The sequence below is a fragment of the Anomaloglossus baeobatrachus genome, assembly GCF_048569485.1.
Source record: "Anomaloglossus baeobatrachus isolate aAnoBae1 chromosome 3 unlocalized genomic scaffold, aAnoBae1.hap1 SUPER_3_unloc_1, whole genome shotgun sequence".
NCBI lineage: Eukaryota > Metazoa > Chordata > Amphibia > Anura > Aromobatidae > Anomaloglossus > Anomaloglossus baeobatrachus.
The window spans coordinates 49,549-75,037 of NW_027441780.1; positions in this window are offsets into that span (position 1 = coordinate 49,549).

Genomic DNA, 25,489 nt, shown 5'->3' on the forward strand with positions numbered 1-25,489 from the left:
GGGACACATAGCTAACCGATGTCCCAAACAGTTGGGAAAAGACAGCGTCTAGTTTCCATCAGAGGGGGGTTCCTAGACGCTGCTTCTCCCTCTAGGTTGACTATCAGCGCCCAGTTGCAGTTTGGCACTACTCTCTTCTCTGCTCTGGCCTGCCTGGACTCAGGCGCTGATGGCAATTTCATTTCGACCTCCCTGGCAACCCGATACTCAGTTCCCCTGGTTCTCTTGCCCAAGCCACTCAGGGTTCGGGTAGTCAACGGGTCCCTACTAGTCGATTCCATCACCCAGATCACCATCCCTCTCAGGATGGAAGTACCACCAGGACACCATGAGCAGGTGTCCTTCCTGGTGCTTCCAGGGGGGACGGATGAGATCCTACTGGGCCTCCCCTGGTTGAGACAGCATGCTCCTATACTCAACTGGGCAACAGGGGAGATCTCATCATGGGCAGGATCCTGTAGGGAGCACCTCGTGACTACCGAACCACCCGCTACCATTAGGTCGGTTGGGTCCTCAGGGAATACAGGGGAGCCAGGTTTACCGAGACCTTATGAGGCCTACAGGGACTTCTTCTCCAAGAGGGCTGCAGATACCCTTCCTCCCCACCGGCCATACAATTGCCGAATAGACCTGAAGCCAGGCTCCGAGCCCCCTAGGGGCAGAGTGTATCCCCTCTCTGCTCCAGAGACGGAGGCTATGTCCAAATATATTCAGGACAGCCTGGCAAAAGGGTTCATTCGCAAGTCTATTTCACCGGCCGGTGCGGGGTTCTTCGTGCAAAAGAAGGAAGGGGATCTACGCCCCTGTATCGATTACAGGGGATTAAATGCAATCACGATCAAAAACAAATACCCTTTGCCCCTCATTACGGAGTTATTTGATTGATTCCGCGGGGCAAAGATCTTCACGAAGCTGGATCTACGCGGGGCGTATAATCTAGTGCGAGTCCGAGAGGGCGATGAGTGGAAGAACGCCTTCAACACCAGGGACGGTCACTACGAGTATCTTGTAATGCCCTTCGGACTCTGCAATGCCCCCGCCGTATTTCAAGACTTTGTGAATGATGTTTTCCGGGATTTGTATCTTTCCGTGGTTGCATACCTGGATGATATCCTTATCTTCTCCCCCGATCTTGCCACCCATCGGAGGGATGTCATCCGAGTACTTAAGAGGCTCCGCACCCATTCGTTATATGCTAAGCTAGAAAAGTGCATTTTTGAACGTGAATCCTTGCCGTTCCTGGGGTATATCGTGTCCAGTCAGGGGTTAGCAATGGATCCGGGGAAGTTGGAGACAGTGATGAAATGGCCTGAGCCCCGCTCGCTGAAAGCGATCCAGCGATTCTTGGGGTTTATCAATTATTATCGCCAGTTCATTCCCAACTTCTCGACGGTGGCAGCACCCATCATTGCCCTTACCCGCAAGGGCGCTAATCCCAAAGCATGGACACGGGAAACGGTAGAGGCATTTCACACTCTCAAAACTTACTTCTCCAGAGCTCCCATCCTTCATCGTCCAGACATCTCCAAACCCTTCCTACTAGAGGTAGACGCCTCTTCGGTCGGTGCTGGTGCAGTCCTGTACCAGAAAGACGAACGAGGAAGGAAGCATCCATGTTTCTTTTTCTCCAAAACCTTTTCTTCGGCCGAGAGGAACTACTCCATAGGGGATAGGGAGTTACTGGCGATGAAACTAGCATTCCAGGAATGGCGGCATCTCCTGGAGGGTGCGAAGCATCCATTTGAAGTATTTTCTGACCATAAAAATCTCACATACCTCCAGACAGCACAACGCCTGAACCCAAGGCAGGCCCGTTGGTCCTTGTTCTTCTCCCGGTTCCGCTTTATTATCCGCCACCTGGCCGGTGAGAAAAACGTACGGGCCGATGCCTTGTCACGTTGTATGGTTGTGTTGGAGGAGGACGAGGAGGAGCCTCGTCTTATACTACCCCCGGACAGCTTGAGGATGGTCACTCCCACTTCCTTGGATCAGGTGCCACCTGGCAAGACCCTCGTTCCCCCTGAATTACGGAATGAGGTGCTATCGTGGGCCCATGCCTCCAAGGTCGGGGGTCACTTTGGGGTCAAAAGGACCAGAGACCTTGTGACCAGGCACTATTGGTGGCCGAGACTACCCCAGGACATACAGGAGTATGTGGGAGCCTGTATGTCGTGTGCACGGAATAAGCCGTCCCGGCAGAGACCGGCAGGTCTTCTTCACCCACTGCCAGTGCCGGATCGTCCCTGGGAAGTGGTGGGAATGGACTTCCTGGGAGATCTGCCCAAGTCAGCAGGCCACAAGGTCGTATGGGTCATCACGGATCACTTCTCTAAAATGGTCCACTTGGTGCCTCTCCCACGACTCCCGACGTCACGTGCTCTCGCCACCTTATTCATTAGGCATGTATTTAGGCTGCATGGCATGCCTGACAAGGTGGTGAGCGACCGGGGTCCCCAGTTCGCGTCTCGCTTCTGGAGAGAGCTCTGTAAGCTCCTGCAGATAGAGCTGAACATCTCCTCCGCATACCATCCCGAAACCAATGGACTGGTGGAGAGGACCAATCAGACCTTGGTAACTTACCTCCGCCATTTTATCTCCGCGCACCACGACAACTGGGCTAACCTCCTTCCTTGGGCCGAATTTGCCATTAATAATTCGGTCCATGAATCCTCTGGCCAGACTCCGTTCCTGCTCAATAACGGACAACATCCCAGAATCCCGGTTCCGATGCCCATTACGTCACCCGATCCTAGAGTGGAGGATTGGGCGACCGAGGCCCAGGAGATCTGGGATAACACCCAAGAGGCCCTTAAGAGGGCTAAAGACCGGATGGTGACAACAGCTGATGTGCGCCGCCGCCCGGCACCATCCTTCGCCCCTGGTGACCTAGTGTGGCTGTCCTCTAAGAATGTTAACCTACGGGTACAGGCAGCCAAGTTCGCCCCTAGGTACCTGGGTCCGTTTAAAGTACTAGAGCAGGTAAACCCGGTGGCATACCGACTCCAGCTCCCTCCACGCTGGGCTATAGCCAACACCTTTCACGTGTCCCTCCTGAAACCCGTACGACTTAATAAGTTCTCGGGGTCCCTGACGCCTCAAACCGACTCTCCGTCCGACAACCCTGAGGTGGCGAAGCTTGTGGAGACAAAAGTCATACGGGGCAGGAGGTACTACCTCGTGGAGTGGGTCGGCCGTGGTCCAGAGCATAGATCCTGGGAATTGGAGGATCATATCCACGCCCCGGGTTTGATAGCGGCCTTCGAGCATGGGCAGGGGGGGGCCTAGACGGGGGGGTAATGTTACACCTCGTGGCTCTCCTGTGGCAAGGAATGAGGCAGTCTCCTTGCCTGCCACGAGCGCTCCTGCTCAGCAGCGCCGAAGGTCTGCCAGACTGCGCAGAGTGCAGGAGAAACGTCCTTAGAGAGGCAGCACAAGGGTGACACCTAGTGGTACTCCTGTTGCAAGAAATGAGGCGGTCTCCCATTCCTTGCCTGCCGCGGCTCCTCCTGCTCAGCAGCCCCGAAGGTCTGTGAGGTTGCGCAATGTGCAGAGGTTTGCTGCTCAGGGAAGCAGTGAGACTCCCGTTATCTCTACACATTGTGAGACCGAGGATCCCGCCTCTATTTCCCAGAGGCAGGAGGGTGAGCATGTGCAATGCTTGGTGGGTCCTGATTCGCCCACTCACGTCACACGGCTTGATGACGAGGCTGGTGACGTGGTGAATCCTGACTGGCCAGGCTGGGACGTCGTGGATCCTGATTGGGTCAAGTCCGTCATCTCCGTCTCGCGCCCGCCCTTGGCTGGAGCGACACCTCCTTAAAAGCTCCTCCTGCCATCATGGCGGCGCACGACCGTCCTTCTATGTTTGGATGTCTGGCAGCGTGCTGCCACGCCACTGCTCAGGCATTATCGTCTTCCGTGGGCTTGGCCCTTGCTGCTTAGGCAGCACCTGGTTTGCAGGCCGTGTCCCTGCCTTGCTGCTCCGGCAGTAGCTCCTTCGACAGGCCGTGTTCCTGTTCCAGGTGAGCTCCTCGAGTCTCCACCGGACTCACCTGGTTATTGAAAGCACACGTGCGTGGGCACCTCTGTGCTACCCTCGTGCCATATTCTCGTGACTTCCACTGGCACACGTGCGTGGGCACCTCTGTGCTTCCCCGTGCAACAGGTACACCGAGCCGTGTGACCCCTGCCATACAACCCTCACGGGTTAGGGCAGACCGGTGTACATAGATCGTCTGTGACATTCCAGACGATCGCTAGCAGCAACCCGCTCACTCTTCACCCACCATAGCAACGGTCCCTTACACCGCACAGTGGACCTTGACCGGCGGAAGCTGTCCATTCCCCATCTTGGCACGCTTCCCCGGGTCCCCCTCGTAACACTTACCCCCAAGAGGCGAGATCTTGCATGGAGCCCCAAACCGAGTAAGATTGACAGTTATTGAGGGACGTGCATGCAGCAGAGCATTGGGAGATGTGCGCGCTGCAGAGCATTGGGGGCCTGCATGCGACAGAACATTGGGGGCCTGCATGCGACAGAGCATTGGGGCAAGCGTGCGGCAAAGCATTGGGGGTGGGGCATGCGTGTGGCAGAGCATTGGGGGGTGGACATGTGGCAGAGCATTGTGGGCGAGCATGCGGCAGAAATTTGCGGGCTGGCATGCATGCAGCAGATCATTGAAGGCGGGCATGCAGCAGAGCATTGCTGGTATGGGTTGTGCAGAGCGCTATGTAAGGAGCACTATGCAGCTGTCCTTGGTGACACTAGATATTAGGATCACTTTGCGCTCACTAACAAAATGGCTCCGCACTGTGATCCTTAACTTCATTCTCTGTTATCCTTTTGGAAACACGCAGAACAGAAGGCGGAGGTGACATCACACACATGGACAGATTACACCCACTTTTACTGCAGTTGTAATGTGAGCTAGTTATACAGTACAGTAGGTCTACAGTAGGATTTCAGCAGCTGCTCCTCCTAGTGCTTAAAAGTAAAATATCAAACATTTTATTTTTCTCTAGTCACCTTCCATGACAGCACACAGGAGGTTACCTCTCTACCCTAATAGGGACAGAAAACAGAGGTTAAATAACCGCTTTTCCACCTCCCATCTCCAGTGTTGTTTCCTGTCCCTATGGGGCACGAAAAGGTGACCTGCGGTGCTTCCGTGGCTAGTGATGAGAACGTCGCATACATACTTCCTTACCAATCGGGCAGCTGAGGTCTGAGCCAACCCGCTTCCTCCTCCATTGCTGCCTCCGTTTCATTTGGATTTGGGACCCGCCTGCCCCTCCTGCACCTCAGAGCTAAAACTGGGTAGGCTGACTCACCAGGGGCCTCCTTTAGCTCCTCGGCACCTCCTCTCTCACGGACGATGGCTTTGGGGCGAGTAGAAAGTGACGTCATCAGGGGGTTCCTTGCCAGCGTCACTTTCAGATTTCATACATTGCACTGTGGAACACATGCGTGATTACAGCACCGTGGCGGTAAACCAGGCACTCGCCCCGTTAGATGGCCTGCGTTCCTCCCGACCGATGGTAGAGGTGGAATCGCCCCACAGTGGGAAGCTGGGATATCATCCGGACTGCAAAAAGATCCCTGTCAAAGCACTCTCCAGGCTGGACTGAGGATGGAGGGAGATCGCTCTACCCACTCTGCTTCTGTGGAGCCCAACGCAGCCCCCGGTTCAGTGAGTATACTGCAACTTGGGGGAATAGAAAAGTAAAGAATCTGGCTCAACCGTGATAATTGGTGCTCAGAAGTCAAAATTTAACCAAAAGAGAGAAAAGAACTTCAGCACTCAAAAGGAAAACAGTGGCAAATGTGTTTCTTTTGAAAAAGATTGTTTTTATTAATGGCTTTTCATATGAAAAAAGAAAAGCGAAAAAACAGTTGTTGACGTTTCGGCTAATACAATAGCCTTTCTCAATAAACTGTCTATATATACAGGGTATAATCAAAAGAATATATGCATGGAAAACCTTGTCACCAGTTTAACAATTCCGTGGAATGTTATGAGAAGGATAGCAAGAGTCTGCTTTTGAACTCAGTCGATGATAATCATGCAGTAGTGAGATATATGCGGTCAGGAAATGACCTGTTATGAGAAAGATAGCAAGAGTCTGCTCTTGAATCCAGTCAATGGTAATACATGCAGTGATGGTATCTAGTGAGCACCTGATCCAAGGACAGAGTGAAGAAGACTGGTGACGAGGTTTTCCATGCATATTTTTTTTTATTATACCCTGTATACATACAGTTTACTGAGAGGCTATTGTATTAGCCGAAACGTCAACAACTATTTTTTTTTCTCTTTTCGTTTTTCATATGAAGAACCATTAAAATAAGCAATCTTTTTACACATTTTCCACTGTTTCCTTTTGAGTGACGAAGTTTTTTTCTCTCTCGCAACTTGGGTGAAGGTCGGAAGAGATAAGAATGTGGCATCCAAGAAGGAGAAGACCTCCAGCCGTAAATGTGTTGTGTAGCAAGAGGCTTCCTTCGGGCCATAATAAGAGACTATGCTAACCCTGTACTGACTGAGTAGTTAGAGAGGAACAACCCTCCCTCATTGAAGAGTTAAGAAGCCTGGTACGTCAGGAGGTTCAGTTTTCCCTAGCATCCCTCTCTCAGCCTCTTCCCATTGCAGCCCCTGCACCCAAGAAGAGGAAACAGCCTCATGGAGGAGTCTCAGAGTCAGACTCTTTAGATGGTCCATCATCACTACCAGATGAGGTCATAGAGGAGAATGAAGGTATCTCTTCAGTGGATAAAGTCGAGAACAAATATTTCTTCTCCATGGATGATATGGATGAACTACTGGGAGCGGTGCGGGATACTATGGGGGTTGAGGAAAAGAAATCTGCCATGTCAGTACAGGAGGAAATGTTTGGGGGTTTAAGAACCCAAAAGAAAGTAGGATTACCCGGTGCATGAGATCATCAGAGATATGATTCTCTAGGAGTGGGACGCCCCAGAGAAGCGCCTTATCATTCCTCGGGAATTGAGGAACTGGTTCCTGCTAGAAGACAATCCTGCCTGCTACTGGGAGGTGCCTAAGGTGGATGTACAAGTAGCCAGAGTGGCCAGAAGGACTACTCTTCCCTTTTGGGGATTCATCACAATTTAAGGATCCCATGGACTGTAAGATTGACCGCGTTCTTAAGAAATCCTGGGAGACCTCCGCGGTACTACATAGGACCGTGGTGGCCTCTAAATGTGTAGCCAGATCACTGTTCAGGAGCATCTCGCCCAAGACACACCAAAGGAAGATCTCTTGGCTTCCCTTCCACCTCTACAGATGGCGACAGGATGTCTTGCAGATTCATCGGCCGAGTCAGTCCAGGTGACAGCAAGAAGTGGGGTTCTTTCAAATTCTGCAAGACGAGCCATTTGGCTTAAACTTTGGAGCTGCAAAGCGGCTTCTAAAGTTAAGCTATGCTCTATCCCCTTTCGGGGAGAATATGTTTTTGGCCTAGCCCTGGATGACATCCTGGAGACGGCAACAGATAAAATGAAGCTGTTGCCAGAGGAGAAGCAAAGGATAAAAAATTTTCGTCCCCCCACCAGAGTCAGCCTACCCAGTACCAAGGGAAAGGTAAAACGGGTCAGTAATGTTATCAAAAAGGGGGCAAAGGTAGTAACATCTTTAAGTTCCGGATTCCGAAGATCGGAGCCATCATCAAGAGAAGCAATGACTCCATCAGAAGAGGGGTTCATCTATCCAGGTTTCTTCATCAGTGGCAAGAGATTTCGTCAAATCAGTGGGTCATAAACACCATCAGGGATGGCCTAAAAATCGAATTTGCCACATACCTACCACCTGTCTAAGGACACCCTTATGCTAAGCATTCAAAATCTCCAAAATGTAGGAGTAATATCTTCAGTACCAGAGACAGAGGTGGGTCACGATCATTATTCCGGTTTGTTCTTAATAAAAAAAAAAACGGCGCCCCCAGGCTGATTATAAATCTGAAACTATTAAATCGTCATATCATCCACAGACGTTTCAAAATGAAGTCCGTGAAATCCACCATACCTCTTATCAGTCACTGGTTTTTCATGGCTACTATCAATTTAAAGAATGCATATTATCACATCCCAATCTGTCACGCTCACAAAAAATCTTCCGTTTCGCGGTTCGTCACAACGGGTTTCTCCATCACTACCAATTCAACGCCCTCCCGTTTGGTCTCTTTTCAGCCCCTCGGGTGTCCACCAAGCTAATGGGGGAGGTAGTGGTGTTCATACGAAGTCAGAACATTTGTATCATTCCTTACCTCGACAACAGGTATCGATGACCCTTAAAATCCTACAGAGATTGGAATTGGTGATAAATCCTCAAAAAATTGGACCTACTTCCCTCTACAAGGAAGGTCTTCCTCAGAGTTACCATCAAACAAATGTCCTTTCTGCCCATAGACAAACAAGTGAGGATGAAAAACAAAGTTTTTGCCCTGCATCATCAGCGATGGATAACCCTAAGATTCGCAATGTCAGTGTTAGGATCTATGACGTCATGTCTCCCAGCAGTGTCCTGGGCTCAAGCTCACTACAAGCTCACATCCTAGCTTCTTGGAACGGTTCTCAGAGGTCCCTGAACAAAAAGATATCTTTGCCAGGTCCAGTCAAAACATCTTTGCTGTGGTGAATGATTCCAACTCATCTACAAAGGGGAGTCTGCTGGAATCTGGAATCACTGATGACGAATACAACGAATGCCAGCCAGAGAGGCTGGGGAGCGATAGTCTCTCAAGTTCCCTTTCAAGGTCTCTGGTCCCAGGAGGTCAACCGCAGATACACAAATTACTGAGAGCTAGAAGCTGTGGACCAAGCTGTCAGAGCAGCATCCCCCATGATCCAAGGGGCACACGTGATAGTCTACTTGGACAATATGACGTCTGTAGCACACCTTCGTCATCAAGGAAGCACACGCCTCATGAGTAGAGATGAGCGAACCGGTCGCGGTTCGGTTCGAGTTCGGTTCGCCGAACGGAGGTCTCGTTCGAGTTCGGTTCGGCGAACCGGTTCGGCGAACCACTCGAACCGCATAGGAAACAATGGGAGGCAATCACAAACACATAAAAACACCTAGAAAACACCCTCAAAGGTGTCCAAAAGGTGACAAACAACTCACAACACAACACAAACACATGGGAAAGTGACAAGGACATATACTCATGCGAAAACAAAAGAGCAGGACAAGGAAAAAGAGGAGGAGACACAGATATATGAGTATATGCAAGGAAACATCAATGCCATTACTGTGCAACTTGAGCCCTGCTCATTTTATGCTTCCAATCTGGATAAATTGCCTGAGCTTGCCACATACGCCTTGGGGATCTTGTCGTGTCCTGCAGCCAGCGTTCTCTCGGAACCTGTCTTCAGTGCTGCTGGGGGTCTGCTGGCAGATAAGCACACGTGTCTGTCCACTGACAATGTGGACATGGCTCTCAGAGGACTTTTCTTCCCCTGGGTCAGCCAGGGGAGGCGAAAGGCACGCGTATTTTTGAGAGTGCTTCATGCAAAGCATCTGTTTCATTTTGAAAAGGGGCATCAACTGATGCCAGTCAAGTGGGGTGTGTGTGGCCCAATTAGTGGCAACGAGGGAGACTGTGGTTGGAGTCCCCTCGCTGTGTTTCTAAAAGAACCAAGATGAACAAGTCATGGCTCTCAGAGGACTTTTCTTCCCCTGGGTCAGCCAGGGGAGGCGAAAGGCACGCGTATTTTTGAGAGTGCTTCATGCAAAGCATCTGTTTCATTTTGAAAAGGGGCATCAACTGATGCCAGTCAAGTGGGGTGTGTGTGGCCCAATTAGTGGCAACGAGGGAGACTGTGGTTGGAGTCCCCTCGCTGTGTTTTACATGCTTTTCGAAGGGCATGACATGCCTAAGAGGTTGAGTTTCAGCATCTGCAACTTGTTGGCTACAGAAAGGCTGCCTTTACACCCTTTTGAGACCGAGGATTTTCGAGACCTTATGCCCATTGCAGTGCCCCAAGAGCCGATGGCCATTCGCCACTCCTTCTCCAAGAAAGGCGTGCCCGTGCTACCACAGCAGGTCGCACACATCACCGATTCCTTGAGAAACTCTGTGTGTGACAGGGTGCATTTCACCACAGATACTTGGACCAGTAAGCATGGACAGGGGAGTTACATGTTGCTGACTGGGCACTGGGTAACTATGGTGAGAGATGAAGAAGGGTCTGCTGTACAAGTCTTTCCGTCCCGACGAGTTGTGTGTTTTAATCCTTCTTCTGTATGTACAAGTTCCTCCACTGCTTCTGCCTCATCAACCTCGTGTTGTTCCTGCACCTCAGCCCAAACCCTGTGTGGTCAGGCCACCCTTCCTTGTAACTGCGCCCAAGTAATCCCACACACCTCCTTACTATGCTGGCAGCAGAGCTCAAGGCCATCAGGCGGTCAAATGTTTACTTTGAAATGTAGGGGAAATGTGAGACACCGCTGAGGAATTGTGGACGGTTAGCTCTGTAGAGTGAGACAGAGTTTCATCAATGGTTGTCTCCACTCAACCAGCAGCCAGGGAATGCCGGGTGCGACAATGATGCTAAACAGTCTGCGGCCCTTCTTCAGGGCAATGTGACACACGTGCCTTGTATGGCTCACGTGTTGAATCCGAATCTCCAGCAATTTTTAAAACACTATCCCGACCTACATGTCCTTCTGTCGAGGGCACGGTGTAACGCCTGCCTGGATTGACACACTCAGACGGGCTGTAAAGGATAGGCTAGAGGGAACCCACTCACCAAGCTGGACCCCCAGAACCCTGAAACCCTTTAATCCCTATACAGTGATGTTGAATGACACAGGGCCCAAGTTGATCAATACCTGTGGAAGGCTGCAGTTCCAGAGAATAGTAGTGATGCAGGGTCAAAACATAAATTGAGGAAGAGGAACAGAATGGGACGGACAGGACTTAATCAGAAAACAAGCAGAGGTGAAATGCAAATCGGCCAACGAGGTACCTAAACAGCAAGCAGGAAAAGTAGTCAGGTAACAAGCACACAAACTCATAAAACTAAACTGGGGGTAAAATTAACCAGAGGTTCATAGCTATGTCTGGCAGTGGTCTGCAGACAGGAGGGGCCTAAAAAAGGGTGTTGTGTCTTCCCATTGGTTGTAGCTGCATGATGGTACTTCATCTGTGAGATACCCACCCCCTGCATTCAGCCTGTGGTTCTGCATCTGTCAAGGTAACGCAACCCAGTGGGTGACCATAACCTGCGTCCACCTGCGCCGCTGGCATCGACTCCTCTCCCATCATCAGCACTATGCACGAAAGGAACACGTTGTCACCTTGCGACAGGAGTACAAATTGACGTAGCGGACTACGGTGGCGACTTAACAGCTGTGTGCGGCAATGATGCAAACATGGCAGCGTGCCTTCGTCAGGCCCATGTGACACACGTGACTTGTATGGCTCACGTGTTTAATCTGATTCTCCAGCAATTTTTAAAACAACATCCCGGCCTACATGGCCTTGTACAGCGGGCACGCTCGCTATGTGCTCACTTCCATCGTTCGCACTCAGTAGCTCAACAACTTTCATCACTCCTGAAGTCTTAAGGTCTGGCAGTTAAATGTCAGAAATCCGATGTTCCGACATGCAGGAATTTTAATCTGCACATGTTGCAGCGTCTGTGGCAGCACCGCAGAGCCCTGCTGAAATACGTTATTATGACGTATACCCTGGGCTAACTTGATCCAGAGGTGATGCAGATCACGCTGCTGGAGTGGTGTCAGATCAAGGACATATGCACCGTTCTACACAGTTTACAAATGTCGACGCAGATGTTTAACACTGGCGATGACATTCTCAGCGTGACAATTTTGGTCATCTACATGATGGAACACACTGTAAGTATTATTCAGAGTCAGGTGTTGGTCCAAGAGGAAGGGAGGAAGTACTGGAGGAGTCATATGCGGAAGGGATAACAAGATCTACAAGGTCCAGACGGTCAGCGGCACCTTGGCGGCAGTCATGGTACGGTGGGGGAGAGGGACTATCAAGGGAGCATAGTATCAGCAAAACAGTTGAGGAAGGTGCAGGAGCCCAGGAAGAAATGGAGGACAAACTGGCGATGGGCATGGAAGACTCAGCAGATTAGTGAGAGCTTGCTCACATGTTGGTTGTGCGAGGTTGTGGGGAGAGGGCAGAGGAAGGAGGCACGATTCTCAACTCTCCGCCACCAACACACCAAGGACTTGGTCCTCCTGGATGCTCAAGACACATGAGCGCCTTCTTGCTGCACTACCTACAACATGACCCTCGGATTGTACGAATTCCAAGTCATGCTGACTACTGGGTTGCCACACTGTTAGATCCCCGGTACAACACAACATTTTGCGAAATAACTCCTGCCATAGAAAGGGACGCACGTATGCAGGAGTATCAGCAGAAGGTGGTACGCAATCTTATATCTGCTTTTCCACTAAACACCAGTGGTGCACAGAGTGAATCTCAACGCTTTTTCATCGATAGGAGGAAATGGTCTTACTTGTCCACATCTGAGGGACTGAGGGCTGGCTGCTGTGCTGAGACGGCGTTGAGTATGGTGTCTCTGCAGAGTTGCATTTTTGGTCATATACCAAAATGAGTTGAAAAAGGACAGATGCTGGTGGAAAGGGGAACAGGTGTGTTGGAAAGGGTAAAAAAGTTTGTGTCCGTGGGTTTGGTGGTTAAGCAACATTAACATTTGCTGAAGAAACAACATCTGGTATGGTGGGACTGGCAGATTTGGATAAGGTGGTATATACTATGTTACCGCTATATCAAAAATATTAAGAAAAAAAGAAAGAGAAAGGTAGATATCCCAATCGCCATTCGGTGTCCACCATGCTCACAGATGGAAAAGGAGAGGTTGGCAACTGGAAGGTTAGGTGGAGGATACAGAGCAGGTTGACTCTCAAACAAATAGTAGCCTGAACCGAGTTAGACGCAACTCGGATGTGGAGACTTGGAGCCCTGTTAGTGTGACAGGGTCCACACGACCACCCAGCCCCGTAACTCCCTGTTAACAACACAGGGGCAATTGGTTATCCAGTCCGTCTGCGTAGGGGACACACCTGTGGACAGCAGGCGCATCAGCAGCATCAGGCCTGTTTATGCCACTGGGCTGCACTAGCAGGACTGGTAGGACAGGAGCTGTTCTTAAGGCCCCGTCACACACAGAGATAAATCTTTGGCAGATCTGTGGTTGCAGTGAAATCATGGACATATTGTTCCATTTGTACACAGCCACAAACCTGGCACTGATTGTCCACAATTTCACTGCAACCACAGATCTGCCGCAGATTTAGCTCTGTGTGTGACAGGGCCTTTAAACGTTCTGCGTTACCAACTGTGGTGGCGGCCTGCATCGATGACCTATCCCTGCCTACCTCTGGCCTAAAGCCGCCATGGGTTCAACACATGGAGGTGTGCTCTTTCGGAGCATAATAGAAGACTGGGCACCTTCTTCTTGGCTCCAGCCCCTTTTATAACCTGGGTCCGTCCCAAACCAGGGTGAACCACAATGCACCTCCTGGAGACAAAAGCAGAGTGACACATCATCATGAGTGGCATTACTAGCGTCCTATTTTGAACCGCCACTTGAATGATGACCTCATGGCTGCCACAACCAAAACACCTCAACAGTCATCGTCTGACCAACAACAATGAGGTGACAAGTCATAGGGACGGCCCTCTGCAAGCCTGTTGGGAGTAGCCTGGCCAAATTGTCAGGACACCTGATTCCCTGTGGTCTATATGGGCTCCCCACATCAGGGGCAGGGCCAAAGAGTTCATTACCCGACCTAGCCTCTGATTCAGTAAGTGCCTGAGCATGCTCAGTAGCATGAAATACAGTTTCTGAAAAAAAGACTATCCGCTTCAGCATGCTGTCTAGGCACAACACAGGACTTAGACCCGGCACGGAGTGCAAGTACCTGTGCAAAGAGGCTTTTCTCAGTCAGTGTGAAGCCCCACAGGTGTTGTGTTGGTGCATTACCTTCAGGGACGCCACGTGGAGGAAGAGTCTGGTCACACTTAGGTTGCTTCTTTATATGTATTTTCGTGATGCCACTCTCAGTATTGCGGTCAGTGGGGACCGCCACTGCACTGTAAGGGGACACCTGGGGCTGATGTTGGGTGCAGTTAGTTTTAGTGGCCTCCCGAGAGTGAGTCAAGCACCAGGGCCCTGTGTAAGTGTGTTGAGCCGCAGGTCGCAGAATGACTCAGGCACAGTCCAAACGAGCATGCGCTGTAGCCCAAAATTAAGACTTTGCCTCAGGAATGACACAGTCAGGCAGAGCATGCTCAGTTGGCGAAACACTGGAGTAAGGCTGCGGCTGGGTTAAATCGGCACACAGGAAGGAGCAACTGCGGAAACACTTCGTTCAATTGTGAGGGGAGTCATGTTGTACTTTGATGATGAGCACCGTAACACCAGTGAGCAGCATCCTGTGCCACAGACCAACATTCTTACGGTGCTGTCTATACTGCTTACCGTGAGAGGAGGGTAAAGTCTGTAGTTCTGGCAACTGGACATCACAGTACCCGGGTACGGTAGGCTGTGCCCAGACAATAATGCGGGCAAGCAACACTTTGTTTTATTATGAAAACACATATCTGTTCTGGGTAGACAATCACACCTGCTGCCTCTCCACTGTCAAATTGTCATGTACAGTTTAAATCATAGAGGGACAGCGACACATGTTTGCATTGAATGTTGCTTTTCAATATTTACATGACTGTGTTGCAAAGCTGTGTGGTTTGCATTCACACTGTTATCATCTGCCTTATCTGTGAGGCTTCAGCTAACAAGGGTATTCAGGGTGGGTGATGTGTTTTGTCTATGTTTAGGTAGATAACTGGGAAGCTCTTGTGATGCGCCACTAGTAAGTTGTCTTCGCACACAAACACACACACACACAAACACAATTACTGCTGCTACGCAGAGGGCTTAGCAAGCAGTAGGCAACTGAATAGATTGTTCTATTATTTCAATTTAATGCATGGTTCTTATTGTTTGTTTTGGGAAAGTGAAAGAATCATTTATGAACCCAACTGCAAACAGTGCTTTTCATGTTGCGTGGTTTTGCTGCATACTGTGGATCCCACCAAATACAAAACTTAAAATGAAGCATAAGTCGCAAAGGGAATTTCACTGTGCTACAATGCGGCCTAGCGGGGCTGTGCAACCACCGCCTGCCCCATCACGTGCATCTGCGTGCTCTTCATCCTCTGTGACTGTGGGGACAGCAGTCACACATGCTTTTTCACACTGAACTTCCACCCCGTTACCCGTAAGCGGGAGTGTGATTGGCAGGTCGTCACTTGTTTTTTAAGTGCAAACAGATGGTATTGTTGAGCAGTCAGACATCGAGAGAACCACCATTGGATGAAGGAAACATTATATCCACGCCTGCACCTTCGTCACAGATTGGCTGGACTACCTGCAGTTAATTATTGCGTTCCAGAAATGGAAAGGAGTGTAGAATGCACAGGTGTTGTACCTTGCTTGGCAGCAAAGGAACAATATCTTAGTATTCCAGACAATTTTAGGATGGCAGAAAAAGTGTCAGCTCTTTGGGCAAATTAAATAGCGTGGCAAAAGAGGGCAGGTGGGTACAGTGGCCGTGTTCTGTGTGTACTAGGACAGTAAAGAAAGCCTCACTTTCTATCCCTCCTAATGATGAAATGCAGTAAGGAATTCCCTGAGTTTGCTATAAAAATAGTGTTGCAAAATGTGCATGAGGGTGTCATGCAGAGGTGCTAGAAATAGCTTTGCACCAGTGGGGGACAAATGGAGTACAACAGACACTTTTTGTATGCCACTAAATGGCAGCATTTTTTGCTATTATTATAGCTTATTAAAAACAGAGCAGGAGGGTGTCATGCAGAGGTGCTGGAAATAGCTTGGCACCAGTGGGGCACAAATGGAGTACAACAGCCACTTTTTGTATGCCACTAAATGGCAGCATTTTTTGCTATTATTATAGCTTATTAAAAACAGAGCAGGAGGGTGTCATGCAGAGGTGCTAGAAATAGCTTGGCACCATTGGGGCACAAATGGAGAACAACAGCCACTTTTAGGATGCCACTAAGTTTACTCAGTGTTTGCTAGTATAATGGCTTAGTAACAATGAGTTTGAGTGTGCAATGCAGAGGTGCTGCAAATAGCTTTGCACCAGTGGGACACTAATGGAAGTCCAACAGCCACTTTTAGGATGCCACTAAGTTTACTTTACTTTAAGCCATTATCCAAACAGCAGTGATCTGAATGCGCTGTTCCCGCACACTATACGCTGAAATTTCATAATAGTGTGAGTCACACTATTACAGCAGAAAGCCAGCTAGTAATTAGCTTGTCTTTTTGCTGCTAGAACCGTTCTCGAACGTATCTAGAACTATCGAGCTTTAGCAAAAAGCTCGAGTTCTAGTTCGATCTAGAACAGCCCCCAAAATCACTCGAGCCGCGAACTGGAGAACCTCGAACCGCGAACCGCGCTCAACTCTACTCATGAGCCTTCAAAGGATTTCCGCAAAAATATTTTGTTGGGCAGAAAGACATCTATCTCTGTCGGCCGTCCATCTGAAGGGTTCCGCAAATACCCAGGCGGATTATCTCAGCAGGAAGGACATTCATCCTGGGGAATGGTCTTTGAAGGCAGACGTATTCCACATCTTAAGCTGGGTTTACACGCTGCAACATCGCAAAGGACATCGCTGTAACGTCACCGGTTTGGTGATGCAATAGCGACCTCCCTAAGTCTCTGCTAAGTCTCTGGTGAGCGTTCAAACAGGCAAACCTGGCCAACAACTCAACAGCGATCCGGACCTGCAGAGCGACTTAGCTGGTTGTTGGGGACATTGATAAGCAGCCTTTTGAAAGGGAAGTTGCTAACAAAGTCGCTGAAAAGGCTTCACACACTGAAACTTCATGCTGCACAGCGGGAAACAAAGGACCTAGGAATGGTCCTGAACGATTTGTAACGATTACAACTTCACAGCAGGGGCCAGGTCGCTGATAGGATTCACACACTGCAACATCGCAAACAACATCGCTATTGCGTCACAAAACCGGTGACGTTACAGCGATGTCGTTTGAGATGTTGCAGTGTGTAAACCCAGCTTTAGTCCTGAGGTGGGGCCATCCAGAGGTGGATCTCTTTGCGAACAAGCAGAACGCAAAAGGTAAATCAACTTGTTTCCCTGAATCCCAACGATCAGGCTCTAGCAGTGGATGCCTTCTCCCTCCCTTGGAGGTTTCCACTAGCCTATGCTTTTCCACCAATACAACTACTGGCAAGGACTCTGCAAAAGAAAACAGACAAAACGCCTACCATAATGGTCGCACCAATATGGCTCAGGAGAAGTTCGTTTGGGGCCCTCATAAACTTGTCTCAGGACGGGCCCTTCATATTGCCTCAAGTCCACGACTTTCTCCATCAAGGTCCACCCTTCCATCAAGATCTCAGGAGACTGAACTTGGCAGCGTGGCTTCTGAAGCCATAATTCTAATAGCCATTGGCCTGTCAGAGAGAGTAATTGAGACTCTTCAAAAAAGCCGTAAGCCAGACACCAACCTCACATATTTCAAGATATGGAAAACCTTTACCGCCTGGTGCAAACCTCAGGTTCCTAACCTATTTCATCTGAATGTAGCTCACATCCTGGACTTCTTACAAAACGGCCTTGAAAAAGGTCTGTCCCAGCACTTTTAAGGTCCAGGTATCGGCATTGAGTGCTTATTTTGATCAAGACCTAGCAAACCATCACTGGGTAAAAAGATTTCTCTCTTCGGTGTTCAGGTCTTGTTGTAGACAACTAGCTATACACCATGTTCCAAATTATTATGCAAATTTATATTTTTCTCTTATTTTTCTAAACGGTCGGTGCAAATGACAGTCAGTCAAAATAGTCATCACCCGTTAGAGTATACATCAAATTTTATTGAAGAAACCTCCCAATGATAACAGTATAATGTTCAAAATTAAAAAAAAAACAAAAAAACGTAAAATGCACTGTCCCAAATTATTAGGCACAGTAGAGTGTCTAAACATTTTTATATGTTTTAAAGAACTGAAAATGCAGCATTGTTAGGTCACATTCACTAAAATAAAAAGCTATTTAACTCCAAAACATCCTAACAGGCCAAGTGTTACGTCACCGCCGGAGTCCGCTCCATCGACTTCTGCTCCGATCGCCAGGCGACGCCGTGTTCCTGCCGCGCATGGTGCTGGTGATGGGAGAAGAGTCGATGCCAGCGGCACCAGTGGCCGCAGGCTCCGTTCATCCACTGGTCTGGGTTTCCTGGGGATCTTCAGTGCCACTGGCTGACTGTAGGTGGCGGGTGTCTCCCAGCTGAGGTACCATCATTCAGCTACAGCCTATGGGAAGACACCACACCCTTTTTAATGCCCCTCCTGTCTGCTGACCTCTGCCAGAGATAGTTCTGAGAATTCTGGTGCCTGGTTCGTCCTGTGATTTCATGTGCTGATTACCGCTTGTTTCCTGACTACCCTCCTGCCTGCTGTTTTTGTACCTCGCTGCCCGAGCCGGTTTTGACCTCTGCTTGTTTCTGATTACATCCTTTGCCTGCTGATTCTGTCCCTGTTCCGCAATTCCTTGTTTGACCCTGCCTGATGACTACTCTCTCAGACTGCAGCCTTCAACAGGTAGTGATCTCCAGGGTCCTGTGTAATTCCAAATCCCTGTATAGGGGTTAAAGGGTTTCAGGGTTCTGGGGGTCCTGCTTGCTGAGTGGCTTCCCTCTAGCCTGTACATTACAGCCTGTCTGAGTCTGTGGATCCAGGCAGGCGTTACACCAATTTATATGTTAACATAGGAACCTTTCTTTGATATCACCTTCACAATTCTTGCATCCATTGAATTTGTGAGTTTTTGGAGAATTTGTTTAAATTTCTTTGCATGATGTCAGAATAGCCTCCCCGAGCTGCTGTTTTGATGTGAACTGCCTCCCACCCTCATAGATCTTTTGCTTGATGATACACCAAAGGTTCTCTATAGGGTTGAGGTCAGGGGAAGATGGTGGCCACACAATGAGTTTATCTCCTTTTATGCGCATAGTAGCCAATGACACAGAGGTATTCTTTGCAGCATGAGATGGTGCATTGTCATGCATGAAGATTATTTTGCTCCAGAAGCCACATTTCTGCTTTTTGTACCATGGAAGAAAGTTGTCAGTTAAAAACTCTATATAGTTTGCAGAGGTCATTTTCACACCTTCACAAACCTTAAAAGGGCCTACCAGCTATCCCCCCATGATTCCAGCGCAAAACATGACTCCTCCACCTCCTTGCTGACGTCACAGCCTTGTTGGGACATGGTGGCCATCTACCAACCATCCACTACTCCATCCATCTGGACCATCCAGGGTTGCTCGACACTTATCAGTAAACAAGACTGTTAGAAAATTAGTCTTCATATATGTCTGGGCCCACGGCAACCATTTCTGCTTGTGAGCACTGGTTAGGGGTGGCCGAATAGAAGGTTTATGCACCAAAGCAAGTCTTTGAAGGATCCTACACCTTCAGGTTCAAGGGACTCCAGAGGCATCAGCAGCTTCAGATATGTTTGCTGGTTTATAATGGCTTTTTAGCAGCTGCTCTCTTAATCCAATGAACTTGCCTGGCAGAAACCTTCCTCATTCTCCCTTTATCAGCACGAACACATATGTGCTCAGAATCAGCCACAAATCTCTTCACAGTACGATGATCACGCTTAGGTTTTCGTGAAATATCAACCTACATATGACCATTGGTCACTTCTTAATATAATAATGTCCAAAAATAGACAGACAGGTATTTTATGTCAAATTATTATAACAAACTTTATATTTTCTGGGACATTTAGTGAAGACCGTGTTAGATAAAAACAATGTGCAAACCTGTGCATAAAACTAGACAGGGCAGTGTGGTCAATTGTACAATATCCTCATATGAAAAGTGGCTGAATGGGGGAATATATAATACTTAAATGAATACAATAAATTATGAAAATATCCTTATATTAATATATATCGCAATATTCGTATGGTCCATTACAGTTAGTTATTTTACTATATTGTAAAGATCACCATGTGTGGTGTCATAAATAAATTAACAATAGAAACTATTACTGATAGAGTCTTCACTATTAAGGCATATGACCTATATTGTTCTATAATAAGACAGGTAAGCTGTTATAAATATGGGTGTCACCATGTAAATATACACGTTTATGCAGATCAAAATAAATACAGCATAGATGTCAAACTTGTATTCTATATACAGAATGTCATAAAGGACCATGTATATAGAGAGTATATAAAAGTTAGTGATACTTTAGATCAGAGATACCTTTTACAACATATCAAATAACACCATACACGTATAAGATATTAACATATAGGAATCACCACGGCCAGGCGTGTGGATGAACTTCAGGTGCTTTCCATACTTGAATCTTATATGAAGATTCTTGATGATCGGTTTGTCTTCCGTCTGGATCCATCGTTTCTTCCAAAATTGGTGTCAGACTTTTATAGAAACCAGGACATTATCCCACCATCTTTTTTGCCAGAAGCCAGCTAACCAAACAGAGATGGAATTCCATTCACTCGATGTGTGTAGAACGTTGGTACTCTACCTAAAGAAGGCCGAATCCTTCAGGAAGGATTCCAATCTTTTTATCCAGATTGTGGGTCAGAATGCTGGGAAAAAGGCAGCCAAAAGCGCGTTATCCAACTGGATAAAAAACGCTATCAAAGAAGCATACACTAACCAGGGCCACCTTCCTCCGGATCGCCTAACCACTCATTCCACACGATCAATGTCAGTTTCCTGGGCCGAGAGGGCGGATGCTTCCATCAAACAGATTTGCAGAGTCGCTACATGGTCGTCTGTCCATACTTTTACCAAACATTACAGGCTAGACTTGCTCTCCAATAAGCACCTGGCCTTTGGTCGTAAAGTCCTCCAAGCTGTGTCCCTCCCCAACTTTTTTGTTGGTACTCCTCCTGTGTCCTGTCGTGGAGGGTGACTAGAGAAAATAGAATTTATCTTACCGTTAATTCAGTTTCTAGGAAACCCTCCACGACAGCACAGTTATTCCCTCCCTATCATTTTCTTTTGTTCTGCATTTTAATGGCATATTTCTGGAATAAAGATTTAGACCATTCTTGCATTTGTGGTTACTTTGGAAAACACTGGAGATGGAGGTGGGGAGGGGTTATTTAACCTCTTTGTGTTTCCTGTCCCTATTAGGGTGGAGAGTAAACCTCCTGTGTGCTGTTGTGGAGGGTTTCCTAGAAATCGAATTCACGGTAAGATAAATTCTATTTTTTTTTATATTTTGCTTATTAAAACCAATAATAATATAAACAAAACATTACAGCATTAATACTTTACATTTTTTTCAGTTATTGAATTTTTTTTTTTTTTTTGGACGACACCTTCCCTTTTAGTACAGAGATGACTAGATCGGAGTTGTTGCACCTAGGTCCATGATTTCTGGGTACTGTACTGTCCATAAGGATGTGCTCCCTGCATCAACACCATTCTTGCTGTCTCACTACAGAGATGACTAGATAGGAGTTGCTGTACGGAGGTTCATGACTTAAGAGCTCCCAGTATTGTCTATAAGGATGGCCTCTGCCAGTCCATGCATTGTGATCTGAGATTGTACCAATGTGCATAGATGTCTAAATAAGCCCTTATATAGATTACATGAAAGCTCCCATATACAGGGCTAAAGTCGCCAGGATCAGACAACAATCCGATGTGTATGGGGCCTCCCAACTTACATCAAGAATGGATGTCAAGGAAGAGTAGGAGCTGGCGTGTTGGAATTCCACTTGTTTATCCTTTTGTTCTCTTCAAAGATAATCCACCAACAGAGGAGGCCAACATCTCTCTACTAGAGAACACAAGTACATTTGGCCGAGCTTTCCTGTATGTGATAGTCATGAAAGAGCTGTCAGCCAAACAGTTGAAGGGATTGGTTGTGTATGGGCCTTAAAGGGTTTGTGTAGTGAAAACAAGTTGGCACCTCTCCTTGGGCTAGATGATAATTTGCTGATCAGAGTGCCCGATCACCAGGACCTGCACTGATTGGGAAAATGGGGAATTTTTATCCATTACAGAATGGAACAATAAGATGGATGTCCAACCACTGCTCTACTCATTCTCAATGTGGCTGCAAAAAAAGAAAAACAAATACAGAGAGAAAGAAAACTGGAGAAAAATGCGCCAATAGGGTCTTATCCAGTAAAACAATCCGCGAGTGCAGGTGTATACACTCACCTGGTAGGGTTGTGAAAGTCACAACTCCTAGAAGTAGCTTAGTAGACTGGTGAACAGCCGCAGCCCCGGAGGTAATCAATAGGAGCATGAAACACGAGAATCGGATTTTTTTGCCGCGCTATCACCAGGAGATAAACGATGTTGATATTACAGCATCTCTTTATTCTATGCACAGGTCAGGTCAACGCATTTCAGAGATCACAGTCTCCTTCATCAGGACATCAGAGAAAAATCAACATTGAAGTATGGCCGGGGTGAACCCTTATATATACAAGTACATACATGCCAGAGGACCGCCCGCTGTATTTCAAATACTGGCGGGATCTCTGACAGTTACAATAACTGATGTACAAATAACAGAGCATATGCATCAAAACAAAGTGTATAATCGCCTTAAATAAAATGTAAAACCGCAACATTTGTGAGTATTTAATAACCAAAATTGAGAAAAAATTTATGAAAAAATAATTAAAGAGAAAATCGCTGTGAAAATTAAAATATATGGATCTTGGGAGACGTCATAAACGGGTCTAGAACTTAGCATCATAGAGTAGGGCATATATATGGAGTAAGGAGGTTAGTACGCGGCACTATAGTGGCATATGAATTAGGTGCCTGCGAGTTGTGGGTATAACGATAAAAATGGAATGAAGAAAAAATGTATGTGAAAAAAATAAGACATTACCCATTGTCTTGAGAATACTCATGTAGAATATTCCTAGTTGGTGATATTTTAAGTGAAACAGCGTGTATAAAGGAAATTTAGAGTAATTAAATAAAGTGTGTGTTGAAATCAAATGTAAAGAATCGGTTCTGTTTGCTGAATTTGTGAACATTGAAAAATAATTAAATTAATGAATAAAAATCTAATGGTGTAAATAGTAAAAGTAAACGGGACATGTGTCATTGGGCTAAAACTCTACAACGACGTGGGAGATCATCACGTACACCATTAGTATTAGGGTCCACCAGAAGGTATGGAGTAAAGGGACAGCAAACACTGAGAAATGCCCAAGGCGCCAATGAAATGTATATTTGTATCATAATAGAATAGTGTGTGTTAGAAACACTATGAATGGTGATTCCATGTGAACGTGAAAAGAAGAGACAAGGTAATAACAGTCGTTTCACATGGAAGCGAGTGCCAGAGTAAAGGCCAAGTGCGCATGCGCCACCACAGTGCAACAGTCCAACACGCCGGTTCCTTCCCTCCCTTGACATCCATTCTTGAGGTAAGTCAGGAAGCCCCCATACTCATCGGATTGTTGTCTGATCCTGACAACTGTAGCCCTATGTCTATGGGAGCCTTCATGTAATCTGTATAAGGGCTTATTCAGACATCTATGCACGTTGGTACAATCTCGGAACGCAATGCATGGACTGGCTGAGGCCGTCCTTATAGACAATACTGGGAGCTCTGAGAACATGAACCTCAGTGCAGCAACTCTGATCTTGTCATCCCTGTAGTGAGACAGCTAGAATGGCATTGCTGCAGGGAGGACGTCCTTATAGACAGTACAGTACCCAGAAATCATAGACCTAGGTGCAACAACTCCGATCTAGTCATCTCTGTCCTGAAACATCTATAGTGGAGTTGCTGTACACAGGACGTCCTTATAGACAGTACAGTAAGCTCAGAAATCATGAGCCTTATTGTAGCATCTTCGATTTAGTCACCTCTGTAGTGAGCTAGAATGGAGTTACTGTACAGAGGACGTTCCTTATAGACAGTGCTGGGAGATAAGACATGAACCTCAGAGCAGCAACTCTGATCTAGAGCCTCAGTGGTGAGACAGCTAGAATGGAGTTGCTGAACAGAGTGTATTCCTTAGGCCAGAGCCACACTAGCATAAGGCGTCGGATGAAGTATGCTAATGGCACTCGGATCAGGCTCTGCTGCGAGTGTGAGTTGAGTGTCATTATACAGTGATCCGATCCAGTGATAGGATCACAGGTGCAGAGGAGAAGGAAGTATTAATCTCTCCATCTTCTCTATTGCTTGTCTCTGCGTATATCCAGATGTCATCCGAGCGCAGTGCGATGTTTCACACACACCCATAGACTTGTATGGGTGCAAGTGAGTCAAGACTCCCTGCATCGCACCATGCTGCCATTTTTACTCAGTTCAATTGGGGCTGAAGAAAAAAATCTTAGATCTGAGCTGCATCATTGTCTAACATTAGGCAGAATACAATGCGAGATTTTCTCGAATCATACACCAGTGTGACTCTGGCCTTATAGACAGTACAGTGCCCAGAAATCACGAACCTCAGTGTAACAACTGCAATCTAGTCATCCCTGTATCGAGCAGTGCTGTAACTAGAGTTTGATGGGCCCCAGTGCAAAGTTTGGACCTGCCCCCACCCCTCAACACACAGACACACGGGGTACAGGATGACACCGACACTCGGAGTATGGGATATTGACGCTGACACTCGGGGTATGGTAAAATGACGTTGACATTTGGCGCTTTCCGTCAGCACCCAGGTTTTCCATGATCTGAAATTCCTCTTTCTATCAGCACCCAGCTTTCCTATGTTCTGATATCCATCTTGTCTTCAGCACCCAAATTCCCTATGCTCTGCTATACATCTTTCCCTCAGCACACAGGTTTCCCATATCAGACCATGGGAAAGCTGGGTGCTGAGGGAAAGAACCTCTTTCACTCAGCACAAAACTTTCCAATCCCAAGCTTATGTCTTTGTCCCCCCTCGTATATAGTTCTCCAGATACTATAATGGCCCCCACATAGCCTTCCATATAGAATAAAGGTTCCCACGTAACCCTTCATATTATTAGAATGCACCCCATAGTCCTCCATGTATTATAATGCATTTCCCATAATCCTCCATGTATAAGGTAGCTCTCATAGTCCTCCATTTATTATAATGCAGCCTCCATAGTCCTTCATATATTATAATGCAGCCCCATAGTCCATGTATAAGATAACCCCATTAGTCCTCATACAATGCAGCCCCCATACTCCTATGGGTATTATAATGCACCTTATAGTCCTTCATATTGTATTATGCAGCCCCATAGTCCTCCATGTATAATGCACCCCTATAGTCCATGTAAAAGGTATCTTTCATATAGCATTATGCACCCCTTATGTTCCTCCATATACTATTATGCACCCCTTATATTCCTCTATATAGTATTATTCACCCCTTATATTCCTC